The following is a 12,678-nucleotide window of genomic DNA, read 5'->3' as shown; positions in this document are numbered from 1 at the left end:
GAGTGCCCAACTACATGCTAGGCACTTTGCTGATCTCAGGTCATCTTCAACCCTAGGAGATCTGTGCTGCAGGAACACGGAGACAGGGCTCTGAAAGGCTGTGAAACTGGTGAAGGTTCAAAACAAGTCATTGGCAGACTTGAGGGATGGGGCAAGACAGTCTAACTCCAAGACCAGAGAGTTTACTTCCACACCCTTGGGCTGTGCAGAGCGCCTCCCTCCAAGTGCACAGAGCTCGCATTTGCTCACCCTGAGCCAATATCTTCAAATTTGGCCCGCTGCTCCCTTTATGCTAGTAAACTTGCGCAGCACGCTAGGTTTCAGCCCAGGTTTCTCTCCCGATAAAAACAGTCTGTACCAGATCTTCCGGGGAACTAGATCTGCTTAGCTCACGGTGCATAGAACTCTGAACAGCTTGCCAGTCTCTTCGCTGCAAAGAGGCCTGTTTCCTCGAGCACACATATTCCCAGCCGAATCTTTGAATCATTTTCAGCGTCATGCTGGAACTGCGCGTAGAAAGGGGAGAAGCAGCAGTTGATTTGGACCCGTGGGTGTTTTCCAAGCCCTGCACCCATGCTGTTGATCAGCAATGGGATTTCATTTTCCCTCCAGAAGACGTTGTGTACAGTGCTACACAAGGGTGCATTCCTAAAGTTTCCTTAGTTAAGAAATCACATGATTCTTCCGATCATGCATTTGCCAAATTTCAATATTAATTGTATGCAGGTCTCTTTTCAGGCCACAGGATAATTATGCCTATTTAAAATTTATCATCATTGTTTCAACAATGCGCTATCATTGTCTCTTGTTAAGTGTTTTGCCTCAAGCATAAAGAAACTAAACAAAGACATTCAAAATGTTGGCCAAAAACACCCATCCAAGAACATATGATATGTTAAGAAATAAGTCTTCTGTACTCTACCACGCTCTCACTCTCCTGTTCACAGCATGCCAGAAATGAATTGTTCGTCATTTTCCAAACCACACCAGTCATGAAAGTGGCTAGAAACTAGCCCATCCCACCCCTTTCATTGGGGCTCTTCCCAGTTTCTTACAATAAACCTTGTCTATTGATAAAGCTCACAGGAGACTGGTTGGATCTGGGGTCCTGCTGCATAAACAAGGTAAAAGAAGGAAGTACACAACCCTGGTCTAGGAGAGAGTGAGCCCCTCAAAAGACATAAAGGAAATCAGGCGACCATTCCCACTGCCGGGACGTACAAGTTGATTTTCCAGAAAGAGTAGCCCTGGGCCGGAAGGACCCCAGGTGGTGCTGAATTCTGGAGGAGGCCGGTCTGTCTTGGATACCTTCCAAAAAGTTAATTACCAGAAGGTCACCATGGAAACACATTCTTAACTCTGAGGAGTGCCAATGTGGGCTAGTAACTTGTGGGGAGCAGATGCAGCTTCTGTCTATTAAATCACGATTGTGGAGTTCCATCTTAGTAAGGCAGCCTGATGGGGAAGCTGTGGTCCCATAGTATGCCACACTGAGGTCATATCGAAATTAGACTGTATCAGAGAACAACCACGCCCAGGACAGCTCCCGCCGAGATCTCACAGGCTCAACAGGGTCCATCTCTCTGTCTTCTTCAGCACCCGTCCTTCCTTGCCGTCTTCTTTTGCTTTTCTATCCTATATCCTGTGCTTCCTTTCTCTCTTATTAAAAAAGAAATCTTTACTGAGTTCCTCGATGTGGCAGGTACTTGCTGTGTCCTGGAATAAAGGGATGCTCCAGAGACAGAGTCCCTGCCCTCCAAATGCTGAACCTCAGTGAAGGACAAGCAACAGCCACATAAACAACAAATGCCGTGAACCTGTTCCTGCAGGCTCCCTGTCTGAGCATCCGCCCTGCATTAGCAACTTCCACGTGTGCTCATGAAGGGTGAGCCCTGAGACAGGGAACACGGGGTGCCAGAAGGGAGGGGTGAGTGGGGGCGTGCCACGTGTGCACCTGCACAGGAGTGTCTCCGTGTGGATGAGTGTGTGAATGTGTGCCTGAGGGCAGGTGTGCGCAGCATGGAGTGTGCCAGTGTGTCAATGAGTCTGTGTGTACCTGTGAACGTGTTTGGGAGCATGAGTGTGTGAGGCTGTGTGGGAGAAAGTGACTGTGGCTGCCTGACTGCAGAAGGATGTGAGGAAAGCAGTGAACTGTATGAGTGTGGATGTGAGTTTGAGTGTGAGTCAGTGTGCGTGTGGGCAGGTGTGAGTGTGAGACACCAGTGAACAGGAAGGGCTCTGGGAACTCGTGTTGGAGCTGAGCCTAGTCTGAGAGAGAGGTGCCCAAGAGAAGCTCAGAGAAGAGCCAGCCTCAGGGACCACAGCTCAGTGTCCAACCCTGAAACAGCCTGGGTCTGAGTGGGGAGTGTGGATGGTGAGGACATTCACGGAGGGTCCTAAGGGTAGACAGAGGAGACACTCATGGAAGGTCCTGATTGAGGATGGAGTTGACACCTGTGTAAGGTCCTGGTGAGGATGGAGGTGACACTCATGGAGGGTCCTGAGTGAGGGTGGAGGTGACACTCATGGAGGGTCCTGAGTGAGGGTGGAGGTGACACTCATGGAGGGTCCTGAGTGAGGGTGGAGGTGACACTCATGGAGGGTCCTGAGTGAGGGTGGAGGTGGCACTCATGGAGGGTCCTGAGTGAGGATGGAGGTGGCACTCACAAGGGGTCCTGAGTGAGGGTGGAGGTGACACTCATGGAGGGTCCTGAGTGAGGGTGGAGGTGACACTCATGGAGGGTCCTGAGTGAGGGTGGAGGTGACACTCATGGAGGGTCCTGAGTGAGGATGGAGGTGACACTCATGGAGGGTCCTGAGTGAGGATGGAGGTGGCACCATGGAGGGTCCTGAGTGAGGATGAAGGTGGCACACATGGGAGTGAGGATGGAGGTGACAATCATGGAGCGTCCTGAGTGAGGATGGAGGTGGCACCAGGGAGGGTCCTGACAATGGAGGTGACACTCAATGGAGGGTCCTGAGTGAGGATGGAGGTGACACTCACCGGGGGTCCTGAGTGAGGATGGAGGTAACACCTGCGGAGGGTCCTGAGTGAGGAAATTCCTGCTCTAATGGTGAAACCTTAGGCTATTGATTCAAATGTTTTTTTCTAACATAAGCATCTAGTAGTATAGATTGTCCTCTGAGCACTGCTTTAACTGCATCCCATACATTTTGATATGCTGTATTTTAATTGTCATTTAGTTCAAAACAATTTTAATTTCTCAGATAATTCCATTTTATCCATGTTTTATGGAGAAGTATATTATTAGTTTCCAAATATTTAGAGATATTCAGATATCTTTATTTATTTTCTAGTTTAATTTGATCTTTGAAAATATACTTGGTATGATTTTTATGCTTTTAAATTTATTAAGATGTATTTTAAGGCCCAGAATACAGTCTCTCTAGGTGGATATTTCATTTGCAGTTGTGAAGAAGGGTATTTTGTTATTGTTGTCGGAGTGTTCTCTAGCTGTCAATTATGTCAAAATGGCCAATGACGCTGTTTAGGTTACCATTATCTGTACTTATTTTTGCCTTCTTGTTAAACCAGTTGCTGAGAGAGAAGTGTTCAAGCCTCCAGCTGTAACTGTAAATCTTGCTGTCACTTTCAGATAAATCAGTTTTCGCTTCACATATTTTAAAGCTGTGTTGCTAGTATTGTCTCCTCTGGGAGACTTGATTCTTTTATAATTATGTAATATCACTCTCTATCGCTGATAACTTGTTCTACACTCTGCATCGTATGGAATTATTACAGCTGCTCCAGCTTTCTGTAGCTTGTGTTGGCATGATCCATCACGCTCCACGCTTCTACTTTTGATATTTCTATGTCTTTACATTTAAAATAAATGTCATGTGGACAGCATATTGTTGAGTCTTTTTTTTTCATTCAACCTGACAATCTCTGTTTTTTAACTGCTGTGTTTAGATCATTCACATTTAAAATGGTTATCAATATAACTGGATTAAAACCTACCATCCTGCCAGCTATGTCTAGTTGTTTCATTTGTTATTTGTTTATTCCCCCTTTTTGTCTTCTCTAGATTTGATGGACTATTTTTAGAATTTCACTTCATTTCCTCTCTTATTTATCTCACTTGGTGTTTTAATAGTTGCCTGGGTATTTATAAGATGTACTTTAAAAAATCTAAGGTCATCTTCAAATAATAGTATACCAATTTGTGTAAAGTGCAAGGGCCTCTAACTGTATGTTTCTAAGTCCTTTTCTTATCCTTCGTGTCATAGCTGTCGTGGATTTCACTTTTCGTTGCTGTTGCATATGCTCTAAGAACACAGTAGTGAGCATCCTCATAAGACAGTGCAAACCCCATCCATGCTTCTAGTCCTAGGGCTTTACACTTTCCCACACTTGGCTTTCAGCAATTAGTTAAGAATTCATAGCTGGATTTTATTACCAGTGTATATAGAATCAGGCAACATCTGCTCCAAGTAAATGAATGCTTGGTTCTTCTTTTTCTCCGCAAGCATCTGTCTCTCCCCAGGTTTGGGGCGTTTTGTTTGCTCTGCAACTTCAGTTCTTTTATGATATCAGGAAAAGTCAGTGGTTTGCAGTTTGTTCAGTTCTTTACTCACTGTAAAGGTGGAAGCAGTACCCTTTCCAGATCTCTTTGTCACTTCAAAATCTGAAGTCCTGGACTCCACTTTGAACTGTATTTTACCATCTCTCAGTGTACTCAAGTTTTATCATAGAAACTTGGTCTTATCTGGCCATCTGCCTGGCACATCTTTTAACAAACTGTTAGAGGGTACCTGCCAAGACTTGTGAACACCTACCAATTGTATCTCACACCAAAAACTTGCAAATGATATATTACCTTTCCACTACCTTGAAGATTCCTTTCTCTGAAAAAAAAAAAGAAAAATTCTCAAGAATCCTCCAAGGTGCCCTTAGAATGGCAATAATGCTTAGAATCAGGGAGATCTGGGTTCAGATTTGTGATTCATCACTCCTAGTTGAGCCACAATGTTGACTTTCTTCATTTCTCCAAGTCTTCCTAGAGTGGGGGTGATCACGATGTGGAATTATGCATATGAAAGGAATTTTCACATACATGACAGTCTATGCAGCCACCATTTTGTCTTATCTTGGGTAGTTACTCCCAGTAAGTAACGACTATTTGATTAACTCAGTAAAAGCCTCAAGCACATTTGTTTCTGTAGGAAGGATTCTTTGGTAGACTTCCATGAAACACTAAATCGTTTTTATTACAGAATGGCCACATCGTCACCTCTTGCAGGCTTTACCCTTCCCCACAGGTCACAGGTCCTCTTTGTCCATTGCTCTCCAAGCCAGGCCGTGCCTCCCCAGTTAACTCAGATGTCCAAGTGCTAAATCTAGGAACCATTCCTAAGTTTTCTTTCTTCTTCACCCTCATATCTGGTTTCTCTCCAAATGATATCTCCCTCCCTTTCAAAACAACCAGCACCTTCCATTAGACCTGCTCCATCACCTTTGGACTTGCATTTCCTCCAAGCTCTTCTCTGCTCTGTTGCCAAGTGCTCTTCCTAAGATAGAGTCCTGGCTCCTCAGGGATGTACATGACCTTTGCTGGCTTCCCAAACATTTGAGCTCCCTGCCACTGTCCCTGGGAAGATCCTTTCTTATGTTCCATTAGTGTCCATGCCTCCACTTCATGCCCCTCTCTTCTCCTGGACTTGGAGGTTTCCTTTGCTCACTACTTCATCCTCTGCAATTAGCTGAGACCTTGCCACCAGCTTTCAGAAGGCACTCAATAAACACTGGATAAGTAAATGAACGAATGAGTTTGTAAGTGAGTACACGATGATAATCTTATATTGTAGAAAAGAGGATCAGACTTTAGAGAGGAAGAATACAAGCACCAACAGTCAGTGCTGCCACAGCCCCTGCCATGTGCTCAGCACTGTTTTTAGATACTGACTTAGCACATGCCAAGCCTATGAGGCAGGTGCTATTATGTTCATTTTACAGAAGACAAAATTGAGATACTAATTTACAAAAGTCATAAAGTGAGTTGCATATACACTTAGAGAAATTTATAGAACCGGCTCAAAATGATGCTTGAATTTTATACTACAAATGGAGACAACCTTTTTTTTTTCACCAGTGATAATTTTAAGTCCATTTTGTCTTGATTTATATTTAACCAAATGCATGAGAGACTTCAAAGATTGTCTTGTTGATCTTCCTATGCTTTCAGCCTAGTGCATGGACCCTCATGCCAAGATTAAGAGTGGGAGGGTCCATTGCTCCACCTGCATCTTCACTGTTGAAGGAGTCTTTCTTTCTTGAGAGTTAGAATGAACCCCAGCCCAGACTCGTGGATTGTCAGAATGTTCGGCCTGGAGGAGCCCTGGGTGGTCTGGTCCTTTGTATAAGACTATGGATTTATCTTACTTCCCTGAGTGCATCATTTTGTCTCTGAGCCCGCTGACCAGAAAGCCCTGGGGGTGTTGGGAATTGGGGTGTGGCCCCCAACAGCAGAGCCCATCATGACCCGTAACTATGGAGACCGAGGCTTGTTAAGCCTTCTGCGGGTGTCCACAGCATTTGCTCAAATTCTGATCTTTCAAAAATGCAAAGTTTGCTAATTACTAATTAATTATTTTTAAATAAAATTGCTATTTTTTAAAGCAACTTTGCTATTTTTTTAAAGCAACTCCATCTCAAAAAACAAAATTAGTCTCCATCGTATCTTCTGGAGGTGAGCATTGTTAGGAATTTGATGTGAATGCTCTGTCTTATGTGTATGCATAGACACAGACACACACCTTACATATGCTTATAAACACATTTAAGTAGTATTTTATTTAGTTACCTAAATGTACATATGTATTTTTTAGATATTTTCTTTTATTGTTTGTTTCCTTTAATTAGCTTGATTGAGCCCCTCTACAACATTTCCATATTTCAAAACATCATAAGTACATGATAAAATATATAATTATTATTTGTTAATAAATAAATCAATTAAAAAAAACAAACAAACAAAAGCGAAACATGTCCTGGGTGCAAGCTCCTGCTCCTGGTGGGAAAGCAAGATGTAGCAACCACACTGGAAAGCAGCTTAGAAGTTTCTTAAAGAGTAAAAGCTACACCTACCACATGGTTCAGCCATTCCGCTCCTAGATATTTATCAAAAACAGAAGTAGAAGTCTGTACAAAAATGCGTCTGTGAATGTTCATAGCTGCTTTATTCCTGTAAGTCCTAAACTAAAAACAACTCAAATGCACATCAACAGAAAAACTGGTAAAACCCTGGGGTCCATCCACACCCCTAAAAGCTACTCAGCCACAAAAGCAATGAACTATTGACACAAAAAGGTGGATGGATTTGAAAACAACTATCTGAGTGAGAGAAGCCAGACAGAATTGAGTACATAGTGTGCGATTCCATCTGTATAAAAGTCTAGAGGAGGGAAATTAATCCTTGGGGACAGAAAGCAGACGAGTGGTTGCCTGCGGAGAGAGAGTGCGGAGGGACCCGGGGAGGAGTTCGGTCGCGGAAGGGTTCCTGTCTTGATGATGGTGATTGTTTCATGAGTGTGTTAAAATGCACCAAATTATACACTTTACAAATACGCAGTTTATTGTATGGCCATTATGCCTCAACAAAGCTGATTTTAAAGATGCCCCGGGCACCTTGCCGTCATTATAGATAGATGTGCATCATTGGATTAGCCGTACAGAATGTGCCATTATAGAGACGCCCCAAATGACAGAGCCCACTCTTGATAAATGTTTAGGTTTTTTCCCGTTTTCCATTATTCATGATGATTATCCATATACATGTGTCTGCTCATTTTTGGTATTATTTCTGTAGATAGATTTCCTAGAAATGGAATTGTTGAGCCAATGGGCATTTTAATTTCTAAATGATACTGCCAACTGCGCTGTGAAAATTTAAAAAATCAATCTAAACAAACAAAAAATAACCTAAAAGTGTTCCATGGATACACTCTCTAATCGGCAGTGACTGAGAGATCCCATTCCTCACATCCTCAGCAACACTCCAGGGATAATAGGGCTGACAACCCTGCTATTTCAGCTAAGATAATAGGGTGGTTGCCTCTGGCATCTTAAGGGTAGTGGTATAGCTGGGGCCTGCTGCAATGGGGGCAGATCCCTCTTCCTAGGGGGTCTGTGAATAAAAGGAGAGGGTGGAGATATCATGCATTTAAAAAGTAGCTCGATTTGTAAAGGAGCAGGTAGAAATTACCATTGTGGAGAAGAGTTCTAATTTCAGACTGCAGCACGCACTGCTGTGCACAGGCCCCCACCTCTGCTCCACTGCTGCACGCGGTGGCTGGGACAGCAGGAGCCAGGCAGGGGCTGATGGAGACCCTCACCAGCCTGTGGTCTGCTGCCACTGCCCCATCACACGGACGCGGGCTCTTCTGAGGCTGCCATCTCTGTGTTTTGCATGATTCTGCTGGCCATACTTGGCCTTTGCATTGGCAGCAGGGCTTCCAGCCCTGGTAACTGTCCATGTTTGGTTAGAGCTGAGTCCCAGATCAGTGCTCCTCATTGTCACACCCATGGCCAGGACGTTCTCTCGCTCACACACACACAACGCCACAGCAAAACAACAAACACAATCAACATGACTTGCTGGTAAACTTTCAAGCCCAAGATCCTCTCCACTCTACATTAGCCAAGATGCATTCTTCTTGCTTTTCAAGGTGGGGAAACCCAAGGCAGACAGCAGATCTGGCATCCCGCCCTTGAAGGTGAAGTAGTTGGGCTTTGCAGAGGTCCTGGGCACTGGACTCTCATCCCCAAGCCTACATATAAATGTTGGATTTCTATTGTAAAGGCCCCTCTTTTGCTGCCAGGAGGACCAGGGCCAGTGTGAGAGAGACTGGTGTTTGAAATACAAGAGCCAGGCTGAAGGTCTGCCATTTCCTGGGCTCTGGTTCCTTTTTTATCTATGGTGAAAAATTATTCAAAGGCCAGAGAAACTCGGAATTTGAGGTTTCTCGAATGTTTAGACCTTCTTTTATTTGATACATTTGACTATTATTCTTATTTTGAAGGAATTATTTTGCTCAGATGTTCTGGAATTTTGCTTATGTTTGAAATGAAGACTTCAGAGCTGCAGGGCTGTTTTCTGAAATTGGAGGGCTTTTAAAAGCCATTTCACTAGGTTTAGATAAGCATTTCCAAAGACCACCGGGAAGAACACAGGTTCATGAGCACCTAGAAATGAGGCTTAATCTAGTTCTTTCCTGAAGGTTCTGGTTGCCGGAAGCTGGAACCATATTCTACACAACAAGAAAATTTAGACAAAGGTAATGAGTAAACTCGATGTGTTGAATAGTAGCCCAGGCTTCCTCAGAATAGGAAAGGCAGTGTCTCTGTTCTCCTAGAGTTTGTATTGTCACTGTATGGGTGTCAGAAAGGCAAACAAACTAATAAGATAAATTTAGATATCGGAATAAATGCAACACAAATATGATCCTGGGAAGTGTACAGTGAACAAAACCCAAAGTTGGTATAAAAGGGAAAGGAGAGAACTCGATGTTTCTTCATGTTCTCCTGCAAGCCTGGGGTACCCATGGTCCCGACCTGAAGTACCTGTCACCGATCCCAGCAATACTCATGCGCCAGCCCTGCGGGACGCACAGTGAAAACCCGCAACACCCACGGGCCAGCCCTGCGGGATGCACAGTGAAAATCTGCAGTGTCCGTGGTCCATCCCTGCAGGATCCATGGTCAGCCCCTGTAGTACTTGTGGCCCCGCCTTGTGGTGCCTGTGCTGCTGAAGCACCTCTCCTGGCCCACCAGACATGACAGTTCACATCTCTTCCCAATTCTGCTTCCAATCACGTCACATTGGTAAGCTTGCAGTGGGCCATAGAGAAAGTATTTACACTACAGACATTGTTTAACGCTACAAATTGGGGCCTTCCTACTCTCCTCTTCTGAGAGTTGGATGTTAAACATTCACCAACACACCAGTGCCCCTGCCTGTCCCTGGTCTCCACATTGATGTGGTCGGGCTGCTGGCTGAAGAAGGAGTCTGGTTGCCCACTTTGGAACCCAGGGGTCATCTCCCCAGGCGCCCACTTGGAGCTTAACAGGTAACATCTGTAGCCTCATTTTTAGAGAATGTAGTGGGGATTGCAGACCACTTTCAGGCTGTGGCAAGCAAGGGAGACTTAGGCTGCAAAGGAGAACCAAGGCACGACTGCAGGGAAACTCCCCCCTGGCCCCAGCATGCTTTGCACACAGAACTTGAGAGCGAGACTCGTCTCAATGGGTTCCTAGCAGCCCCAGCAAGGGAATCCAGGTGTAGAAAATCACCGGCAGAAAAGTCCACTGTCCCTTAGGTAAATTGTGCTGAGTTAACCAATCTGAAAATTGTAAGGAGTAGAAAAAAGAGGGAATATAGGAAAGAAAATTGGGAAACTAATGAACGTGACATAATTCTAAATATTAGAGGTATTGCGTTCCAGGAGTAATCGAGATAGGTTGACCAAAATGGCTTATCTTTAGGTTCAACAGAATTTGCAAAGTAGGGCATGGATTGATCGATTTGTCGATTGAGCCCCCAATTTACTCAATCAGAAGCATATTGAGAGTACACTATGTGTTAGACAAAATATGCTGGGGCTACTACTGTATTTGTAGAATCATAAGTGTTATAAATAATAGTTTCTTTTAAAGACTAACTTTATGCTAGACATACAGGCCCGTAGTACATTCTACGTCCTTGTACTTTAACTGAAATATCTGTGCTGGACGTGCTCACAGGCATGTCCCAGTTCCCAGCCTATGCCCCTTCCTTATTTAGGAATGTTATTCCTTTTCTAAGGCCTTTCATAAGCAACTTCCTCTTTTCCTTTGTCTTTCCGTTACTTTTACCCATTTAAAAAAGTTTTAAACTTTTTTTATGTTCAAATGCTATTTCTTTGTGGCATCGAGGAAACAAGCATTCCATTTCTAAATAAACATTTTTACATATAACAAATGGTGGCCCGTATGGGGATATTCTCCTCCGGGACGGTCTCTAGTCCTCTCTCATGCGGGGGCGCCCCACTGCCTTATTGCAGTGGCCTCAAGGGTAAGGAATCCAGACCCACCCGGTGTGACAAATAGACCTGGACTTAGTAACGCGGAAAGAAACTGACCAGCAACCTGGAGTAAAGGATCCTCACATATTATGTGGAGCAGGCAGGGGCAAGGTCCAAAGGCAGCAGGGTAAGTCACAAGACCCCTCATCCCCAACGCCACAATGCACGGGGGCTGTAAAGGCCACAGGGAGGCCGAGACCTTCAAAGAGGGCCAGGCCATGGCGTCCCGTGGGCAACACGAAGCGGGGCTAAAGCAGGAGGCATCACCGTAGGGCCTTGGGCCCCACAATGTGCAAAGCTCTAGCAAGGTGGAAAGCCCCAAAAAGTCCCTCAAAGGCAACATGGGTAGCAATAAAAAAAAAAAGAAAATCTCAGCAAAAAGGCACTAAGAACTATAAAGTCCACTACTAATATCCCCACATTTAAAACAAAAATCGGCCGGGCGCGGTGGCTCAAGCCTGTAATCCCAGCACTTTGGGAGGTCGAGGCGGGCAGATCACGAGGTCAGGAGATCGAGACCATCATGGCTAACACGGTGAAACCCCGTCTCTACTAAAAATACAAAAAATGAGCCGGGTGTGGTGGCAGCACCTGTGGTCTCAGCTACTCGGGAGGCTGAGGCAGGAGAATGGCGGGAACCCGGGAGGCAGAGCTTGCAGTGAGCCGAGATCGCACCACTCACTCCAGCCTGGGCCACAGAGCGAGACTCCGCCTCAAAAAAAAAAATCAGTTTCTCAAAAATTATATACTTAATTTATCTTCCACTTTCCCTTCCCTCAAAACTATGTGTGTGTGTGTGTGTATATATGTACACATATGTATACACACATATATACATATATACACACATACACACATATACATATATACACGCATACATATATGTACACATATACACATATGTACACATATATACATATATACACACAATATACACATATATACAACATATACACATATGCACAGATATATACATATATACAGATATATACACATATATACATGTATACACATATATACATATATACACATGTATACACACATATACATACATATATACACACATATATACATATATACTTCTATACACATATATACATCTATACACACATATACATCTATATACACATATATACATCTATATACACACATATATTTTATATATATATATATATAAATTCCCTTTCCCCTCTTCTCAGGGGAAGAAAGACGCTAAGCTCCATTTCTGACGGCTGCTCCCTAGGGGAAGGAGAAGGAGCAGGGAGAACAGCAGCATAGGTGGCTGGCAGAGGCAGGGAAAAACCAGAAGGGAGAGAGAGAGACAGGCAGAGACAGAAAGCGAAAATCTTTCTGCGAAGTTCCCAAGTTTTCTAGAAAAGGTGGAAAAAAAAGTTAAGACATGTCAGGAATGCAAAAAAAAAAAAAAAAAAAGGCAAGGCCAGTACTTTAAAGGAGAAGGTCATAGTAAGTGCTGTAAGGGCTGTAAACTTAAAATTAAGGAGGAAAGACAAAGGGGCCCTCTGGCCCAAGGTTAATGACTTGTGCAACTTGCACAGGGTATCTGCCGAGCCTCTGGGCCAACTGCGGCCTGGCCTG

The sequence above is a fragment of the Macaca mulatta genome, chromosome 10 (assembly GCF_049350105.2).
Source record: "Macaca mulatta isolate MMU2019108-1 chromosome 10, T2T-MMU8v2.0, whole genome shotgun sequence".
Taxonomy (NCBI): Eukaryota; Metazoa; Chordata; class Mammalia; order Primates; family Cercopithecidae; genus Macaca; species Macaca mulatta.
The sequence above is the reverse complement of the archived record's forward strand: the minus strand, read 5'-3'. Positions refer to the sequence as shown.